This window comes from Hibiscus syriacus, unplaced genomic scaffold (genome assembly GCF_006381635.1).
Source record: "Hibiscus syriacus cultivar Baekdansim isolate YM2019G1 unplaced genomic scaffold, ASM638163v2 tig00001340_pilon, whole genome shotgun sequence".
NCBI classification, from domain to species: Eukaryota; Viridiplantae; Streptophyta; class Magnoliopsida; order Malvales; family Malvaceae; genus Hibiscus; species Hibiscus syriacus.
Genome location: NW_024061866.1, coordinates 1,420,634 through 1,439,230, shown reverse-complemented (window position 1 = coordinate 1,439,230; position 18,597 = coordinate 1,420,634).

Here is an 18,597-nt window from a genome sequence, read left to right as displayed (position 1 = left end):
GTTCATTTTAAATCCTTACTAAAGTGTAAAAATATGTTTTAATCTTTTAAAACATATTTTTACAAAGTATTTCGAGCCTTAATCAAGCCAAAAAACTTTTCTTAATAAATCTCAAACCAAAATGGGCAGATTGCCCAGAGGGAACCGATTCCCCCAAGGAGGGAACCGATTCCCCCTGAAAGGTTTTGGCTCTGAGAAATAACAGATTACTCGGAGGGAACCGATTCCCCCCAGGGGGTACCGATTCCCCCTGTTTAACGGTCAAAATATTTGAATTTTACGCTGCATGAATTGATACCCTATGAGGGGGTACTGATTCCCCTCACGCTCCAATCTGTTTTATTAATTATTTTCACACAATAACGACTCTATTGACTCCACTAATGATCTCCAACGTTCAGAATCAATTGAAGGAGTATTTAAACAAGCTTAGAAGCCATTGATCAATAAATATCAACAAGAATTGAGAGAGAATCAAAGAGAAAGCATTAAACTCGTTGTTTGAGCACTTCAAGCCTGTTTTTCATTCAATATTCATTGTGCTTTCAAGAACACCATTTGTGCTCTATTGTATTTATACCTGAGTGTTCTTTCTTTGTTCTAGAATTGTGCAACCAATCTACTTTGTGAGGTTTTCCTTGTAAGTTTGCAAATTTGTGTATTTCTCTTTGAAAAAGAGTGTGCTCAAGAATTTGGGGTATAATTCTTGAGGGAGTTATAAGGTTACTCTTTGTCCTCAAAAGAAAGAACAAATTAGTGAATTTGTTGGAAAATCCTTAGTATGGATAGCTAAGGTAGTAGACGTAGACTTTGGTTGAGAAAGTCAAACCACTCTAAATCGCTGTGCAAATATTTTCAATTTTTTGCAAAAGCTTCCACCAAAATTTTTTATTTGCCAATTCACCCCCCTCTTGGCCAATTCCTTCGATCGATTAACTCAACATACCCATATAATATTCTAATAAAACAGTTCAAGTAGTAACCAGTGAAAACTATAATCAGAGAACACATACCATGTAACCATGGTTCATAAGCCAGTAAATCAATAATTTCAGTGAAATATATTTCAAAACATATAATACGGTCATGTAGTACATGGGGAACACACTAAAGGATACAAGTATTTTTTAGAGCTCTTGGTAGTTATCAGAAATGGAAAACATGAAAGTTATGGAATTTGATCGGATTCCAGGAACGAGGTCCTATTGAAAGGGACCAGTTACTAACAAATCTATTAGACCATTAAAATTGATACCTTAGGTCCCCTTTTTATTCAGGTGCGTTCAGGAAGGTGTTCAGGATTCTTTATATCAGAATAATTCTAGATTCAGATTTACTGAGAGTGATTCCATTACTCAAACAATTTGGGCTATTAAAGATTAGGTATTGAATTATCAGGATTTCGAGTCCAATTGAACCAACAATCCCAACACTGCAATACTTGTCAATCATTCGAACTGTGATACTTCATTATTATTCACTTCTTATTACAGACTGCACCAGTTGATCTAATCAATATTAGAATCATCATTGATCAGTTCTTTAGGAGACGAATAAGTAGTCCAGTGGTATTTATTTCTTTTCTGTAATGAAACAATGTCAATAAATGTAGACGTGCTTGATTCGGGTTTAAAAACCCTTGAGGGCGGTACAACATATAAGTTCATCAGCATTTCCTAACTTGTTAGAGTCATTCACTTAAATCTATTTCTTTGAAGGTACTTAGGTCATTTAGTAGTTAAGTATATTCCGATTACTTCGGAGTTTCCATAGTAATTAAATCATTTTCGAAATTTGGATACATACATTTCTTCCATTTCATTCAACTTGGTCATATAATTTAGTCATTTCATGAAATCCAGACATGTAAAGTACCTTTGATAATTCAGTCTCCGGGTGTTATCTCATAAAATAGAAATTCTAGGTCATTTTGTATTCGAGGTTGATTTATTCATTTTAGAGCTAGAGGGTATTTAGTTATTTTAATGCTTTGACGTGATTGGGTCATTTTACACTTCAGAGGCATTCCAATATAGATCTGAAATTTAAATCGATAATTTCAAGGTTCAAGTGGATCAAGATATGAGTTCTCAAGTCATCTCCATTATCCTAGCCATTCATTGTGCTTTTTACACATTAAGTGTATCATCATCATTTCATTCAAATCTGTCAGTGACATTACTTCTGATATATTAGGCTTCAAGTATTCTAGTTCCTTTAGAGTTCAGGGTATTTTTTCTTTTTATCAATGGAGGTTATTATAGTTATTACGAAGCTCGAGTACATTTCAGTAATTCCTTTTAATTCAATTATATGCATTATTTCTGATAACTGATAAAGTATATTTTTTCTGGGCTATCTTTCACCATTCGGGGAAGTCTTGGTCTTTTACAGTACAAGGGCATTTTCGTAAGTTTACCCCATAGGACTATTTTTGGCAATTTCTTATCCAAATAATCCCGGTACTTTGGCAAAACGAACTTTGGCTTCGAACTCAGGACGTCGAAAAACAAAAAATAGGACCTTTTCGAAAAAGTTAACTTTTTGGTCAAAGTCAACTATCAACGGTCAAAGCTAATGGGTTGACTCGGACGAGTTGGCTCAGACGAGTTAACTTGGATGAGTTGATTTAGTTTGGGTTTGACTCGATCTGGTCAAACAGATCTGATTCGGACCGGGTTGGGCCTGTTCAGACCGGTCTAGACCGACTGGACCGATTCTAGAAGATTTACAGGGTAAGAGAGGAAGCCCACACGTATGTAGAGGCGCGTGGAAGTGACGGCCTCGGGGTGGTCGGTCGATTCTTCCTGGAGCATCAACACAACATATCAAGCCAATATAATCTTAAACATCAGCCACAATCCATCTGAAATAAAAGAAAAGAACTGAAATGCTTACCCACGCCGGGGCTTGATGAAAACGGTGAAAACAACCTCACCTACCGGTCGGGTTTTGATCGCACGGAGCTGGGGAGTCTTCCTAGGGAGGCGTTGAGGCGAACAGACTATCAGTGTGACCAGAAATCATGAAAAATAGAACGACGAGTGGGGTTCTCGGTGAGGATTTGAGCTTCGATTCACGGCGAAGGGAGGCATTTCACGGCGTTATAAGATTCGGGCTTTGGTCACTGGCTGATGGGGAGTCGAATAGGGGTAGTTGCGTAGGCTGGGGCGGTCGAACGACAGGGAATCTGACCGACGAAGGGGTTGCTCATTTGGGGGAAAATTTTGGGTTTTAGGGATTTCACCAGGGAAGAGGGTTTATTTTTCATTAATCCACAAAAATAGGTAAATTTAGGACTGGGTACCTGAATTTCCAGCACTTTCTAAATCTACTTTTAAGTTTCAAAAACTTATAATTTGACCCCTAAATTGGGGTGTGACACCACCAACTATAACAAGAAGGGAATTTTACCATTAAATGTGGTTTGACATGTGTTTTACATATCCACTAACACGTGCAAAAGAGTCAGACAAAATAAGGAACAAACGTGGAAGTGTCATTTAAAAATGTAATTTTACACTTTTTATTAAATTAAATTAATAATTTATTAAAGCGTAAAGTATTTTATTGGTCACTCAATTTTGTCTTGTTTTTATTTTGGTCATTCAATTTTATTTTTTATTTCATCACTCAACTTTCAAAATTCGATCTCCTTGATCACTTGATAGTTAAGTGTGTAGAGTCATTTTGGGCCTTTTCTTTTTGAAATTGACCTTGATATTTAACCCTTTTTTCCCTCCATTATTTGACCGCTACTAGCCATCATTTACAACGTAACTGGTAATAAAAATATTCCACCTTCTTTTGTCTCCTTCTTAATTTGGTTATCATCAAAAATAAAAAGTTTGTATAAAAGCTTTAACCCTATTATCTGATATGTAATCTTCATTGTCTGATCAATGAAGAATCGAGATATATTGCTTTTCTCCTCAATCTTGAATCACCACAATTCATATTTGGAAGAAGATATATTGGCATGGATCAAATGGAGGTCGAAAATCTAGTTTTGAAAGGAAAGTTTAAAGTTTGTTTTACATAAATTTATCAAAAACAACGTTAGAGATTTAACAATTAAGTGATAAAAAAGAGAACATTTTGAATTTTGAATTTTGAATGATGAAATTAAAAATATTAAAGTTGAGTGACCAAAACAGAAATTTGAATAGAGATGAATGACCACAAACGTTGTTTATCCTTTACTGAATTATTATTTTAAATATATTTAATTTAAAATTTGAGTCACTTAAGATTATTTGCTTGTTTCATTTTGGGTTGAGGTCGACTCCAGATTGGTTCAGTTTCGAACTCAAGCTAACAAGTTTTGATTATTGAGAATTTTAGGTTCGGATCAATAGGTAAGAGATAAATCTCAAAATTATACATCAACTTTAATTTAACTAAATATGAAATGTGATACATAAATTTTGATTTGATACAACTATATACATATAATTTTAATTTTATATAATTATACAATAAAATTATGGTTTCAATTAAGTTATATATATAACTATGGTTCCAAAAGTGACACATTAATTATTTGTATGCAAAAAAAGTCTCATGACAATAACTATGTTAATTGTACATAAAAATTGAATTAAATATAATTATTAATATACTGTAGTAAAAACAAACGTTTTTATGAATATACTTAAAATGATGACAATTATTTTTTATACAAGGATAAATATTACGTCATTGACATGATGTTAAAATGTATAAAATCCTTTGTCAACAAGTAGGAGAATAACAACTAACTTTAAGACTTCTTGAACAAAGTATTCAATGTGATTTGAATAATGTGAATTATAAAAATTGTTAGATTATAGATTTTGGATGATTAGGAATTTCAATCCTATTCAAATCGATTTCATTAAAGGGTATTCAATGCAGTGAATTGAGTTACTTAAAATTTGGCCGGGAAGTTAAATCAGATCTAAAAAATATTTAATTTTGAAGTATAGGACTCAATTGAAAATACATACCTTTAAGATTAATTTATAAATTTTAAGTTTAGAGCCACATCCACGAATTTTAATTTGTTCGTTTTTAAACAATTAGTTTACTTATTGTGAAATCTATGCTAAATGTGTAGGCGTCATGATAAAATTAATATTTAATGTTTGTATAAATGATCATTTTATCTGTATTTTTTTCAGAGTATTTTTGTCTCAACATTTTAATTTGATCAAAATAATCCATGTTAAAGGAAACATGTAATACCACAAATATCGGGTCGGCGACCATAATGACAGGATTTAAAATTCGGAGGATTTAATTTGAATAAATGGTAAAATACAAGAAATGAATTAGGAAATTTGGTTAAGACAAATATTTAAGAATGGAAGAATGAAGGGGTATTTTGGTCCTATATGGGGAAATGGATTTAAAAGTTTATTTTATTAGGGATATTTAAGTAAAGGAAAAGGGGAAAGTTAGCTAAGTTATCTTCTTCTTCTCTTTTGCTCTTCTTGTGCTCTCCTCCATAGCCAAAGGTAAGTTTTCTTCAAGTTGCTTTAGTTTATGGGCTAGTTTTGAAACCTTAAGTGATATAGAGGGTTAAAGAAAGTTCAAGGACGATTAAAACTAAGAGATGAATGCTTTATTTGAGATTGAAGAAAATGGGTTTTTGAGTGATTTGTTGAAATATGTGTTTTTATTGAGGTTTACAAGTATATGACTTGTCAAAGAAGTAAATAAGAGATTAGAAGCCTTGAAAGTGATTAAAACCATGTATGAAAAAATAGTGTGATTCTTAGTTAGGGATGTTCTTTGAAGATTTTATATGTTATAAGAATATAAATGGAGGAAAGTTAGTTGTGTTTAGAAATGATAAGTTTAAGGGTATTGTTGGAGATAAAAAAAAGAGAATTAAACGAAATTTGGGTAAAAATTCAAATAGAAAAATGAAAAATATGGGTAAGGGTATCGGTACAGGAAGAACAGTATCGATACTATAGGTTTAAATTTGAGGAAATTCGATGAACAGTATCGATACTAATGCATGTAGTAATTATACTGCTGTGGGTATCGATACTAAGAGGAAGGTATCGATATTATGGATTCCAGAATGCAAAAAAGGTATCAATAATGAAAGGAGTATTGATACCATAGTATAGAAGTATCGATACCATAGTAGTGGTAACGATACTGTTGAGCCTGGAATTTTAAGATAGGATGAATTTTAATAGAAATTGAAAATAATAGTACTTTTTAAGTATTATTAAAAGAATAAATGTTAGAAAGTATACTAACATTTGTATGGTATGTGTAATAATGGATGCTTGTGTAGATCGTAACCAAGCTCCAGAGTCAAGCAAGAAAAAGGGCAAAGATAAAGTTGCCGAATAGCTTAACATCCTTAAAGCATACTAGTGAGGCATATCAGGTGAGTGCATTTATTGTACTTATATGAGATGAGGAAGACTCACGATGAGTCAACCTCAAAGGTCTTGTTAAATGTATGTTTTACATTATTTTGTTATCTTTTCATAAAGGGAATGATATTATGAATAAGATTTAGAGTATGAACTGCTCTAAAATGAATAGATGAGGTGAATTACCATTTCGACATACTTTGTGTATGAAAGTTATCAATCAATTTTACTTAATGCATAATCATGCATTTTCGGCATAAAAGGTGCCACCCATGATATTCATAATGAGGTGAATTACCATTTCGGCACTTCGGTGCAACATATGTACCTTGCATTCTCAATTGACATATATTGGGCAAAATAAAAGATAATTGGAAAAATACGGATAGATATGTATGTTGGGCATACTAAGAATAGTTTTGATGACTATATAAAAGAAACTTGGTTTAAATGATATGGTTTTTAAATGATTCTTATGAACTATACGATTTATTTCGTATTTTGATAGTCATGATATACTTGTGTATAAATTATAGTTCCTTTACATTATTATGCATCACTAAGTAAATACTTAGCATGTGTTGATTTCACATATAGGAAATAGCAAAGACTAGCAGAGTAAGGAGTGCAGCAGAAATCATCAATCCATGGTTGACTCATCAGTAACTGTAGGACATTTAAGTCTTCTTTGATAATTAGATGGCATGTATTTGAATTTAAGAAAATACTATGGACTGTATTAAAGTTATAATTTTGTAATATGTTACAACGAATGTTTTATTTTATATTAAAATGTTTTGTTTTGTTTTCAAAACAAAATTTTATGGGTTTACAAATAAGAAAATGTTATAAAAGTCATGTGACACTTGTGAATTGTGTATGGAAATGTATAGGGGAAATGGGTATTACATTTATTGGTATCAGAGCTACAGGTTTAGCCGATTCTCGGTCGAAACTGGGTTTATTTGACTTTAAAAAATGTTACATGGCACTAAGATTGTCAAGGTTACTGATATGGTGTCATTAGAATATGATTGATGTCACTCTTTACTAACTTGAGTGTTATTATTATTTATGCCCTATTAGATTTCAGAATCTTTGAACTCGTGAAGAGCGAGTGAGAAAGAAATTAGGGAATGATTGGGTAGCGAAAGCTATGAGGATAATAGCAAGCATCCGATTCCATCTAAAAATGCTAGTGCGCTTGTATATCAGGGTATGCTGGTGCCTGAGTTTGGAGCTTTTATGCAAGCTCTCGATGCCATTCTGACTCGGTTTAAACCTCCGCCGCCTCCCTCTACTCCTCCAGTACCGAAGATGTTGATCCTAAATGAGCTGGAGAGTTTAGGAGCTCCTAAGTTTCAGGGAGAAGAGGAAAAAGGTCATATAGAGGCTGACTTATAGCTAAATGATGTTATTGTAATGCTTGAAAGTCTTGACTACTCAGATCGGAAAATCTAAGTGGAACTGTATCTTTACTTCGAGGACCAGATCGAGTATGGTGGTCAAATACTACGATGTATGCACCACCGGAGCAAATGACCTGGTAGTTCTTTAAGGAGGAATTTAAGAACAAGTGTGTTGGTGAGTAGTTTAGAAGGGCGGTGCTGCTAAAGTTCCTTAATTTGAAACAAGGTGATCGAGTAGTACATGACTACGAGGCTGAGTACAACAAGCTGAGTCATTTTGCTACTGAGGTAGTTTCCAATGACAAGGCTTCACGTGATTGGTTCATTGAAGGTTTAAGGCCAAAGTTGAAAGAGATGATGTTGGCTTTGAACTTACCTAGCCTGCAAGAAGTTATAAATTGATCTAAGGCCATTGAAAGAGCTCAAGAGAAGACTCTAGCAACTGAACAGAGTATGCAGACAGGAAAAATAGTTGGAATGTCTTCAATTTCCCATCATGCAAAGAGAGGCAAGGGCTCGAGTTCCAGATATACTGATAGAGATGGTTCTACTGCAGCTTCGTAGAAAATTAAACAATCCCAGTCTTTTGCTGCTAGCTCGGGTAGAGCATTTGGAGAGAGAACTCCATGTCATATATGTGGCAAATTTCACTGTGGAGTATGCAGATTTATTAATGTCACTTGTTTCCAATGTGGTGAAACTGGTCACTATGCCCGAAGCTTTCCTAAGAAATCAGGGGATAATTCAGCATAATCTGAGAGATATGTGGCAGCTTCTAATAGGAGTAGAGGTAGAGGTAGATTCAGAGAATAATCTGAGTCAATCTCATGAAAAGTGACTCAGGGAGTAGAAAGGATTTACAACATTAAGACTAATGAGGATCGAGATGACCAGGAGATTTTAACAGGTACATTCTATCTTTTTAATAAACTTGTGTTTGTTTTGGTTGACGCTGGTTCTACACACGCTTACATTAGTACAAAGTTGGTTAGAACTAGAGGAATTCCTTTAGAACCAATTATTAGTGAGATGATAGCGATAAACCCTATGGGCTATAGTGTGAGAGTAACTCTGGTATGTAGGAAATGCCCGATAAAGATTCAAGGGTTGTGTTCCCGACAAACTTGATGGAGTTGCCCTTAATTGAGTTTGAAATCATTTTGGGCATGGATTGGTTTTCTTCACATCATGGATGGGTTGGTTTTCGCAAGAAGCGATTATTTTTTAAGGATGCGGAAGGCTCCGAAATAGTAATGATCGGCAAAAAAGCAAAATCACCATCCAATGTGATATCAGCCATGACTGTAAAGAAATTGATGTAAAAAGTGTGTGTAGCTTTCCTAACTAACATGATAGACACTCAAGTATCAGAAGTGAGAGTAGATGATATTCCCACGGTTAGAGATTTTACGGATGTTTTTCCCGAGGAGTTACCGAGATTACCTATAGTCTGTGAGGTGGAATTTTATATTATGGTTTACCCGGGTTCTGAACCTATTTTTATGGATCTATATCGAATGGCTCCAACGGAGTTAAGAGAATTAAAGTCCCAATTACAGGAGCTACTTGATAAGGGATTTGTCAGACCCAGTGTTTCTCATTGGGGAGCACCTGTGCTTTTTATGAAAAAGAAGGACGAGCCTATGCGATTATGCATAAACTATCGTCAGTTAAATAAAGTGACTATAAAGAATAAGTATCCTCTGCCAAGGATTGATGATATGTTTGATCAACTGAAAAGTGCAGCAGTGTTCTCTAAGATAGACCTGAGGTCGGGGTACCACCAATTAAAGATAAAAGAGGATGATATTTCAAAAATAGCTTTTCGAACTCAGTATGGACATTATAAATTTATGGTAATGTCATTTGGTTTGACCAATGCTGGTACGACATTTATAGACTTGATGAACTGAGTATTCTAATCTTACTTAGATCATTTTGTGGTGGTATTTATTGGTGATATATAAATCTCCCTGCCTTCTCTCTAAGTTTCCCTCGCCGGAGGGAAACCGGCAACCGTTGACCACCTCATTCTGACGCCGATCGCTGCAGCCGGCTACCACCCACAGTGGCCATAAATTACATATTTTCCCTAGATTAAAGCCCGGCTCTCCCTAAAAGCCAAATCTGAAGGTTTTTAAGCCTAAATCACTCCCAAAACGCGTAGATATAAAGTGGTTACCTCCGACGTTTTGATTTCAACGGCATAGGGAGGCTTCGATAAAGGTAAAATGCTCGATACCTTTACTCTATTTTTTTATGTTTGATGGCTCTGCCGTTGTTGTACTTTTTCTTTATTTTTCAGTCTTTTTTTATTTTGCTCTACTCGTCGTTGTTGTTTGTTGTTGGTCCCTCGTTGCTCTTCTCTCTGTTCTGTTTTCTGTCGATGGATTTCTCTTTGTAGATGTTTGATGGCTTTTATAGCCATCGTCGGTGTCCTCTTCGGACCGGTCCCAAAGTTCGGTGAGTCACCGAACTTGTGGTGACTCACCCCTTGAGTACTGACGTGTGGAGGGATAACTAGTTTCTAGAAGCTTCAACGGAGGCATCGTGGCAGCAGCGTCGGTGGCCGAGTGGTGGCAGCAGAATCGACGGATGCGTGGTGGTAGTGGGCTCAAGCATCTGGTAGAGGCGGCGCTGGTTGAGATAGGGTGATGAAACCCTAGATGCATTAGCTAGAACCATCTGTGGACCGTTGGATCTTAGAGATCCAATGGTTGAGATCATTGGCGACTGGAGCTGAAAACGTGAAACCCTAGGGTTTTCTTTGTATCTGGGTTGGGTCTCCACTTGGGCCTGAAATGGGCTCCGGGATTGGGTTTGGACCAAATTGGGTTTTTTTGGGTCATTGTTGTAATCGGGCTCTGATTTTGGGCCTGTAATATGCAATAATAATATTTATTAATAATAATAATAATAATATAATAATAATAATAAAATAATAATAATAGTGATAAATAAAATAATAATAACAATAAAAAAATGGAATAAAAAATTAGTATCTTCAGCTGCCTCTCTTTGCTCATTCTTGTGTTAACAAGAATAGGGCAAAGACGAAAAGATAATTTTTTTTATCCATTTGACTTCCCTTGATTATGATGACAATGTTGAACAAGTTATTCTTTGGGATTAGTTCTTCTCATTATGAACTTTTCCATTTTTCCACTGGGGATGATAATATATCTTCTTCTGTGATGTAATTTAGCAAAAAGTTAACAAATTCTTCTCATTATGAACTTCTTCTTTTTCAGATGAGTTCTTCTCATTATGAACTTCTTCTGGAATTGCTGATCTTCAAAAAGAGAGGTTGTTAATTTAGCTTCATATGTGATGAATTAAGGTAAGGTTGAACAAATTCTTCTCATTATGAATTTATTCTCCTTCTTTAGATGAGTTCTTCTCATTATGAATTCTTCTGGAAATATTGATGTTGATCTATCTCATTCTGTGATAGCGTCGAGCAAAAGATTGAACAAGTTCTTCTCATTATGAACTTCTTCTCCTTCTTCAGATGAGTTCTTCTCATTATGAGCTCTTTTGGCAATGTTGATCCATCGAATGATGAATTTGAGCAAAAGGTTGAACAAGTTCTTCTCATTATGAACTTCTTCTTCCTTCTTCAGATGAGTTCTTCTCATTATGAACTCTTCTGGAAATGTTGAAAACATTCTGCCCAGAAGTCTTATGAATGGGCCTGAGGTCTTATCATCTTGCATTGTAGGTCTTACAGATGACCCGGAGGCTTTAAAAAATCAAAAAGCTCCCGAAGGCTTTTTGAAAACATCATGCACTGTAGGTCTTACAGATGTGGGAAATATTTTACTATGTAAGAAACTATGGAAATCGTTTTCTTACTTTTCAACAATTTCATTTTTAGAAACGATTAAATGAGAAACTTTGGAAATTATTTTCTCATTATTTTTCAAAATAACATGTTGATTAGGTAACAAGCCTCAATCTCAAGATAATGCTCATTCTTGTGGATTGCATCCATCTCTTCTTCAGATGTTTGCGTGATTCCTGTATTTGATTTTGAATTTTACCTTCTTCTTGTAAGGTATTTTCATCATGAATCTTATTTTTCATACGAAAAACTGGAAAAAAAACTTATGTTTCAATACAATCAAATATATCAATGTCATGCATTGTTTATTGTGCAAATGATGTTCTTATGAATGCATTATTGTTGATGGAATCTTCATTTTGACTTCAAAGTGGTGAACTTAGTCTTCCTTCACTTGATCATTTATTTCCAGGGTTACCTTTGGATATCAGGGTAGCAACTTATGCTATCGAGCTTGCATTTCTGAAGAACCATCTGATCAACTTGTATCTTTGTATCTTCTTTGCTTGCATTAAAGTTCAAAAGAAATGTTTCATGTATGGAACTCTTACTGTAGTCAGAACTATGATCTGGATGCCCCATTTTTATCTTTGATAACATCGGCTTTCTTTGCTTGGACTTGTATAAAAATCCAATAAAGCTTTCATCTTTGAAAAGAGAATCTATCATCTTTGGGGTGTAGATGTAGATATGCCTGACTCAGCAAATTAATTAAGAGTATAGAGTCTGTTATGATTTGACTCTTGAAACACATCACAAGGAAGATTTATCCTAATTCCTTTCATGTCTCCACATCTAATTTGATCTCGAATAAATCCATTCAGACAATATCATGTCGATATGTTTAATAACAACATATTGTTCAATCTTGGTTGGATCTACTAGTTTCTTGTTGTTAAAATTTCTGCTTCCCTTCTGTGGAAAGAAATCTTCATCATATCTCACTCCTGACCTTGGGGTTGAAGAAGAGAGATTTTACCTTGCATCAATAAATGGAAACTATATGATCACAACATTGGTTCAGTACCATAATTACTGGTTCGTAAAACACTTGACAACACATTCATCATTTCCTGTGGTTTCTGCCCAGATGTTTGTAAAACATTTGATAACATATTCATCTTTTCATGTGGCCTCTGCACAGATGTATGTAAAATTTTTGACAATACATTCATCCATCTGTGGCTTCTGCACAGATTTCTAGTCAATGAAGCTCATTCATAGTGTTCAGAACTTTTGTATGATGTTATAAGACCACTTCAGAACAAAACTTAATGGGAATACAAGTGAGATTTAGGCGTGTTTTATGACCAAAAAGTTGGTCAAATTCACAAAATATACTAGTGCTGAATTGAATAAGAGATACCAACTGATCTTGATATCATCTTGAGTAAGGCAAGTGTGATACTGATCACGTTTTCTTCCGTAATGAGCATTGTAGGAAGTAGAAACACATCATATATAGGATTCATGTACAGAAGGAGGTTCATGGAATTCTTGCTATTGTAGATGAAACAAACATGATAAACCAAATAGATGAAAACCCAGTTCACCCTGACTGGTAATGATAACCCCAGTAACAACGAGAATAAGGGTAATATGCGTAAGCTGAGCTTCTTTATTCAATGTCATCAAGTAAACAAAAACTGATGTGAAAAATAGCTTCGTAACCCTAACAGTATGGTTGAAACTAACTGCCAGGAATCTCAAAGAAATATTTCCAATCATCACCGACACAGAGAATACCAAATTCAAAGCCGAGATTTTGAGGAACTGAACCCCGGATTGAATGGTCTGCTTGGGGACCATCTTTATTCATGCAACCGTGATCTAGCATAACAAAGAACATGTTGTCATGTGACACATGGTTAAGGAGATTGGGTATTTGAAACCCTATTTACTAAGTAGATATTTGTTCAATAACAAGACACTGATACAACTGCCTGATGAACGAAGCAATTATGTATAGTCAGCTTGACTGTCACTGCTTCTCCATTTTTATTCTTCATACATTTCTATCTAATTGGAAATATTTTCTCAAGTCAGTGATCTTTCCAGAAGATGATATGGATCTTCATCATGCCCCATCATTTGCTAATACAAACATTCAAAATACATCAATATTCTTGATTCTGATTGAAAGGGGCTTTCAGCATGCCCCAGCATTGGCTAATACAAATGTTCAAAAAGTGTCAATATTCCTGATTATGATTGAAATGGGCTTTCGGCATGCTCTATCATTTGCTTCTTGTTAATCTGAGCCTTCAAAATGCCCCACATGGATCTGTCTGAAGTAACCTTTAAAATGCCCCAACATTTGTTGATACAGATGTTAAAAGTGTGCTCAACATTACTTATTGATGAGATGAGCCTCCAAAAATTCCCAAATATTCATATTAATATGAGCCTTCAAAATGCCTCACCATTCTATTTCTGGTTGAAATGAGCTTTCAAGATGTCCCGCATGGATCTGTCTGAATTAGGCCTTCAAAGTGCCCCCAACCTTCTAAACTGTAAGGCTTACTTTCAATCTTTGTTTGATTTCAATATCATGATCCCCACGAGGTCCATTTTTGACAATGAATTGTTGTGGGTACTTGCGGCTTTATTCGTGCCTCAAATCTCTTTATCTTGAATACTCACATTCTTATGTCACTAAACAACAGTTGTCAAGTAACTTGAGGAATTCTCTTCATGTTTTCACAAACTTAAGAAGTAATCAATCATTTTGACGAAAATGTCTAAGATATGTGCCTCTTCTAAATGAGATGCCCATTTTTTTGGATCTGGAGGGATCTAGTCGGACAGAGTGGTATAAATCACTTGGTAATTCATTCCAGGCCGACGTAGTGAACCTTGTTTTTAGTAAAGGCTATTTCTAGAATATATTTTTCCATGCCACATGTTGATTCTGATAACTACTCATTTGATTATGAAGTGATCTTTCAGGATGATTTCATAGATATTGATAGTTCTTTTGATACCGAGGAAATCCTTAATTCTGATTCTGATGAGGAGTATAAACTGATATACTTGACAAAAATGGGGTACTCAGAGGCTGAGGCTTTTATAGCCATGGAGAGATGTGGTTCGGATTCATCAATTGCATAGTTGACAGATTTTATATGTGTTGTTCAAATGACTAAGGCTACTGATGCACTTCTTCCGGTAGAAGATAGGAAGCAATTATGCAATGACTCCAATTACAAGAAAAGGCGAAACTAGGGCTATGATTTTTTTTGGAAAAGGAAGAAGTAGAGGAAGCTTGAAAAAAAGCTTCTTAATGAAGATGATCATACAGTTCATTTTTTAAATCCAATGATTGGTTTTGGGGTTTCTACCAAACCAGATCAGATAACTCAAAGAACACTTCCAGAAGATGCTATTAGGCCTCCTTATTTCTAATACATAACATGGCACTTGCTCCAGTTGGTTTTTGGACCAAAATGTCACGGTACTTATACGATGTAGAGTCAGAATTTGTAGATTCGAAGTATTTTTGTGTTGCTGCACGAAAAGGGCTATATTCATAATCTGCCAATTGAGAACGGATTTCCTCTTATTCCACTTCCTCCACACACCATACATGATGCTTTTCCATTGACAAAGAAATGGTGGCCTTCCTGGGATCCAAGAACAAAGTTGAATTGTTTACAAACATGTACATGAACTGCCAAATTGACAGAAAAGATCCGTAAGGCTCTTGAAGCTTATGACGATGAGCCACCTTCGAGTGTCCAGAAGTATGTTCTTGACAAGTGCCGAAAATAGAATCTGGTATGGGTTGGAAGGAATAAAGTTGTTCCATTTGAACCTGATGAGGTGGAAATACTTCTAGGTTTCCCTAAAAACCATACACGATAAGGAAGATATGCTAGAGACATGTTCCCCAGTGGTATCAATGTCCTGTCTCTTTTCTCTGGGATCAGTGATGCAAAGGTTTCCTTCTACTATCTTACATACCTTTGAAAATAGATGCGCAAGAACTGAATGATAATCGGTTGGAGGAATTAATGAGTATATTTGGCGAATTTGACCTTGTTGGTGGTGGCATCCAATGTAACAACCTTACTGGAAGAGATAAACATCACCGAGATGGATTCAAGGATTTTTTTTGGTGCATTTTCTTGCAATAGCTGCTACATCGATTGTCTATTTTGCTACTCCAAGATACACACCTACATAATCCACTCTTCCCGAACCATGGAAAGGTTTAGTTGATAGTAAAACTGATTATCTTTACTTTTTGAATCATGTAACCAATGTTACCCAATATAAAATGCCTACAAATGTAGAATCTATTCCAATGTCCTATTCTGTGCCATAAGTTCTCAAATTCAAGTTCAGCTATCTTCTGAAGGATATAATGGATATAATCCTGACAAGGAAAATTATCAACATGAACGAAGCAACAATGATGTATCAAGACTTGAGCCAACATCACAGTATAACCAGAGTGCAGGTGGGGGACTTGTTCATTCCATAATACACTTAATGGAACTTATAGCTCTGTGATGTAATCTTCTAGAGAACATGGATTGATGGCTAGGGAAAATAATTTGTCTGGTGATGCTTATTTCCCTCAGCATGAGATAAGTGATAATCTTTCTTGATGAATTGCTAATAATGTCACAGGAGAGCGTCACAAGTTCAATTCTCCAGACTTTCTGGCTTCTTGGACCACTTGCTTTCAAGAAAGTGAAGTGCTTCATCATTTTGGTCTCGTTTTTTCTACAATAGATGTAGAATAAACAACAATTTTCTTCAAGGACCTTCCTCATTTGAGACTCTCCTGTTTGAAATTTTTTTTCCTCCTTTCTTTATCGAAGAATGAAAGAATTTTGTAAAATGTTTCCTATCAAAGGTTCATAAGAAAATCAAATCATAAGAATGAATTCAAAGAATATCAAAAGAATCAACAACTCTGAAATGTTTGAGAATTATAGCTCTTTGACAAGTATCAAAATTTGGTTTAGTTTTAGGATGAATTTCCTATTTTCTATGGTTACATCTATTTAAGATGTCACTCCTCTCTCTCTTTGTGAACTTTGTCACATTCCTCACTTTAAGGACTTGGTATTTTAACCGGATGTGTACAAAATGACACAATCTAGCATAACGGTTACTAGACCTTCTAGAATATTTCCATTTCAATTCTTTGAAATCCTTGATAAAGAAATGTGAAAACATTGATCTAATAACCATATTTCTGTGTGCTTGTGTGAAGTTGACTATAACAAGTGTTTCGCAACTCCCTTAGTCCATTTTTATTTAGTGACTTTTTGCCATTTTAGCTAGTTGAATTCAGCTTTATTGTATATAATAATATAATCACCTTTATTAGGCTAATTGAAACTTATCCATAAAGCTGGGGCGATTAACCAATTGCTCTAGAAGGACAGTTTTATTGTATATAATATAATAGGTTAGCTGAATATTATCCATAAAGTCGAGGCGATTAACCAATTACTTTAGGGGGATAAATCAAACATAACAAACTAACTGAATATTATCCATAAAGTCGGGGCTATTAACCAATTGCTTTAGGGGGATAACTCAAGCTTTATTGTATATATAATAATATAACATGGGTATCCAAATCCAATTTCTTAAGCTTGTCAAGAAGAACCTGTTATAGTCTAGGTGTTTTGGTGGAATTCAGAAAATCTCATTACCAAATGACTTTAGACTAGATTTGTCAAAGTTTCATCGTCGAACTTCATCAATAGAAAAGCAATCTAGTCAGTTTTGCAATGTTAAACCAACGATGCCCCCACGTTGTACACTCTTATATATAAATACCAAGCCTTTTTGTAATTCCTTTCAATAGGAGAAAGCTCTGTCATTTTTGTGGAAAGGGTAGTGTTTGGGTTTATTTCTTCTGAGGTAAGGTCAATGGTCCTTGTTTTTCTGGTTTTCAATCCTGATATTTTGTCAAAGATTATAACTCTAATCATTAAGATTTTTTTAATCCAATTGATAGTCAAAGAACTGCAAGATTACAAAATTGATTCAATACTCATATCCTTAAAAGCAACACAAATTTATTTATTGTACAAAAGGCGGAGAAAGAAACAAAAAGAATTGCAAACAAGATGCTAAAAATAGAAAGTACTATAGTGGTAGATAACAACTTCCACTTATTTATTTATTTATCTTGCTTTATCATTCCTTGAATGTTGAGTGTGTAACTGGTCCAGGATTTTCATCCTTATTTACCCCCATCTTTTGATCATTTCTTATGTCAATACTCCTTTGTCAACAAGCATTTCTATTTCTTTTAACAATAGTATACAATTTCCCGTGGAATGTCTCGATACCCCCAAGTGGAAATCACAAACACTATCTAGATCATAACTATGAGCAGAAGGATTTGGTGGCATTTTCATTGGTCTTGGTATGATGTACTGACCTTTACTCAAATGAGGGTACAAGTCTGAAATAGAAGTTTGGAACACCTCCAAAGTATTTCTTGATCGTGTGACTTTCTTTGGTCGATCCGAACAATTGCTTGCTCTTTTTCTTTTGCAATTGCGAGGACTCCGGATGCGACATTCATTCACATCATTAGCTTTCGCTTTTTGATCCATTGGGCTCTTGGATGTGACTTTTGAGTTTCCTTTTCTGATTACATTTTCAATTAATTCTCCATTTGTCACAAGATTCTCAAATTCCTTCATCGGATTTGCCAACATTAACTCAAAGAAAGGAGTGGGAAGGGAATCCCAAAACATACGTGATATCTCTTCTTCTAACATGGGAGGTTGAACTTGTACTGCCACTTCTCTCCATCTTAAGGCATACTTCTTAAACCCTTCGTTGGCTTTCATTTTTACTCCTTGAAGATTCATACGTGTTGGAGCTAAGCCTTTAACATACCGATGTTGTCCCAAAAATGCATTAGCTAGATCAACCCATCTCTTGATCTGTTCTTGGGTCAACTGATTGTACCAGACTACTGTTG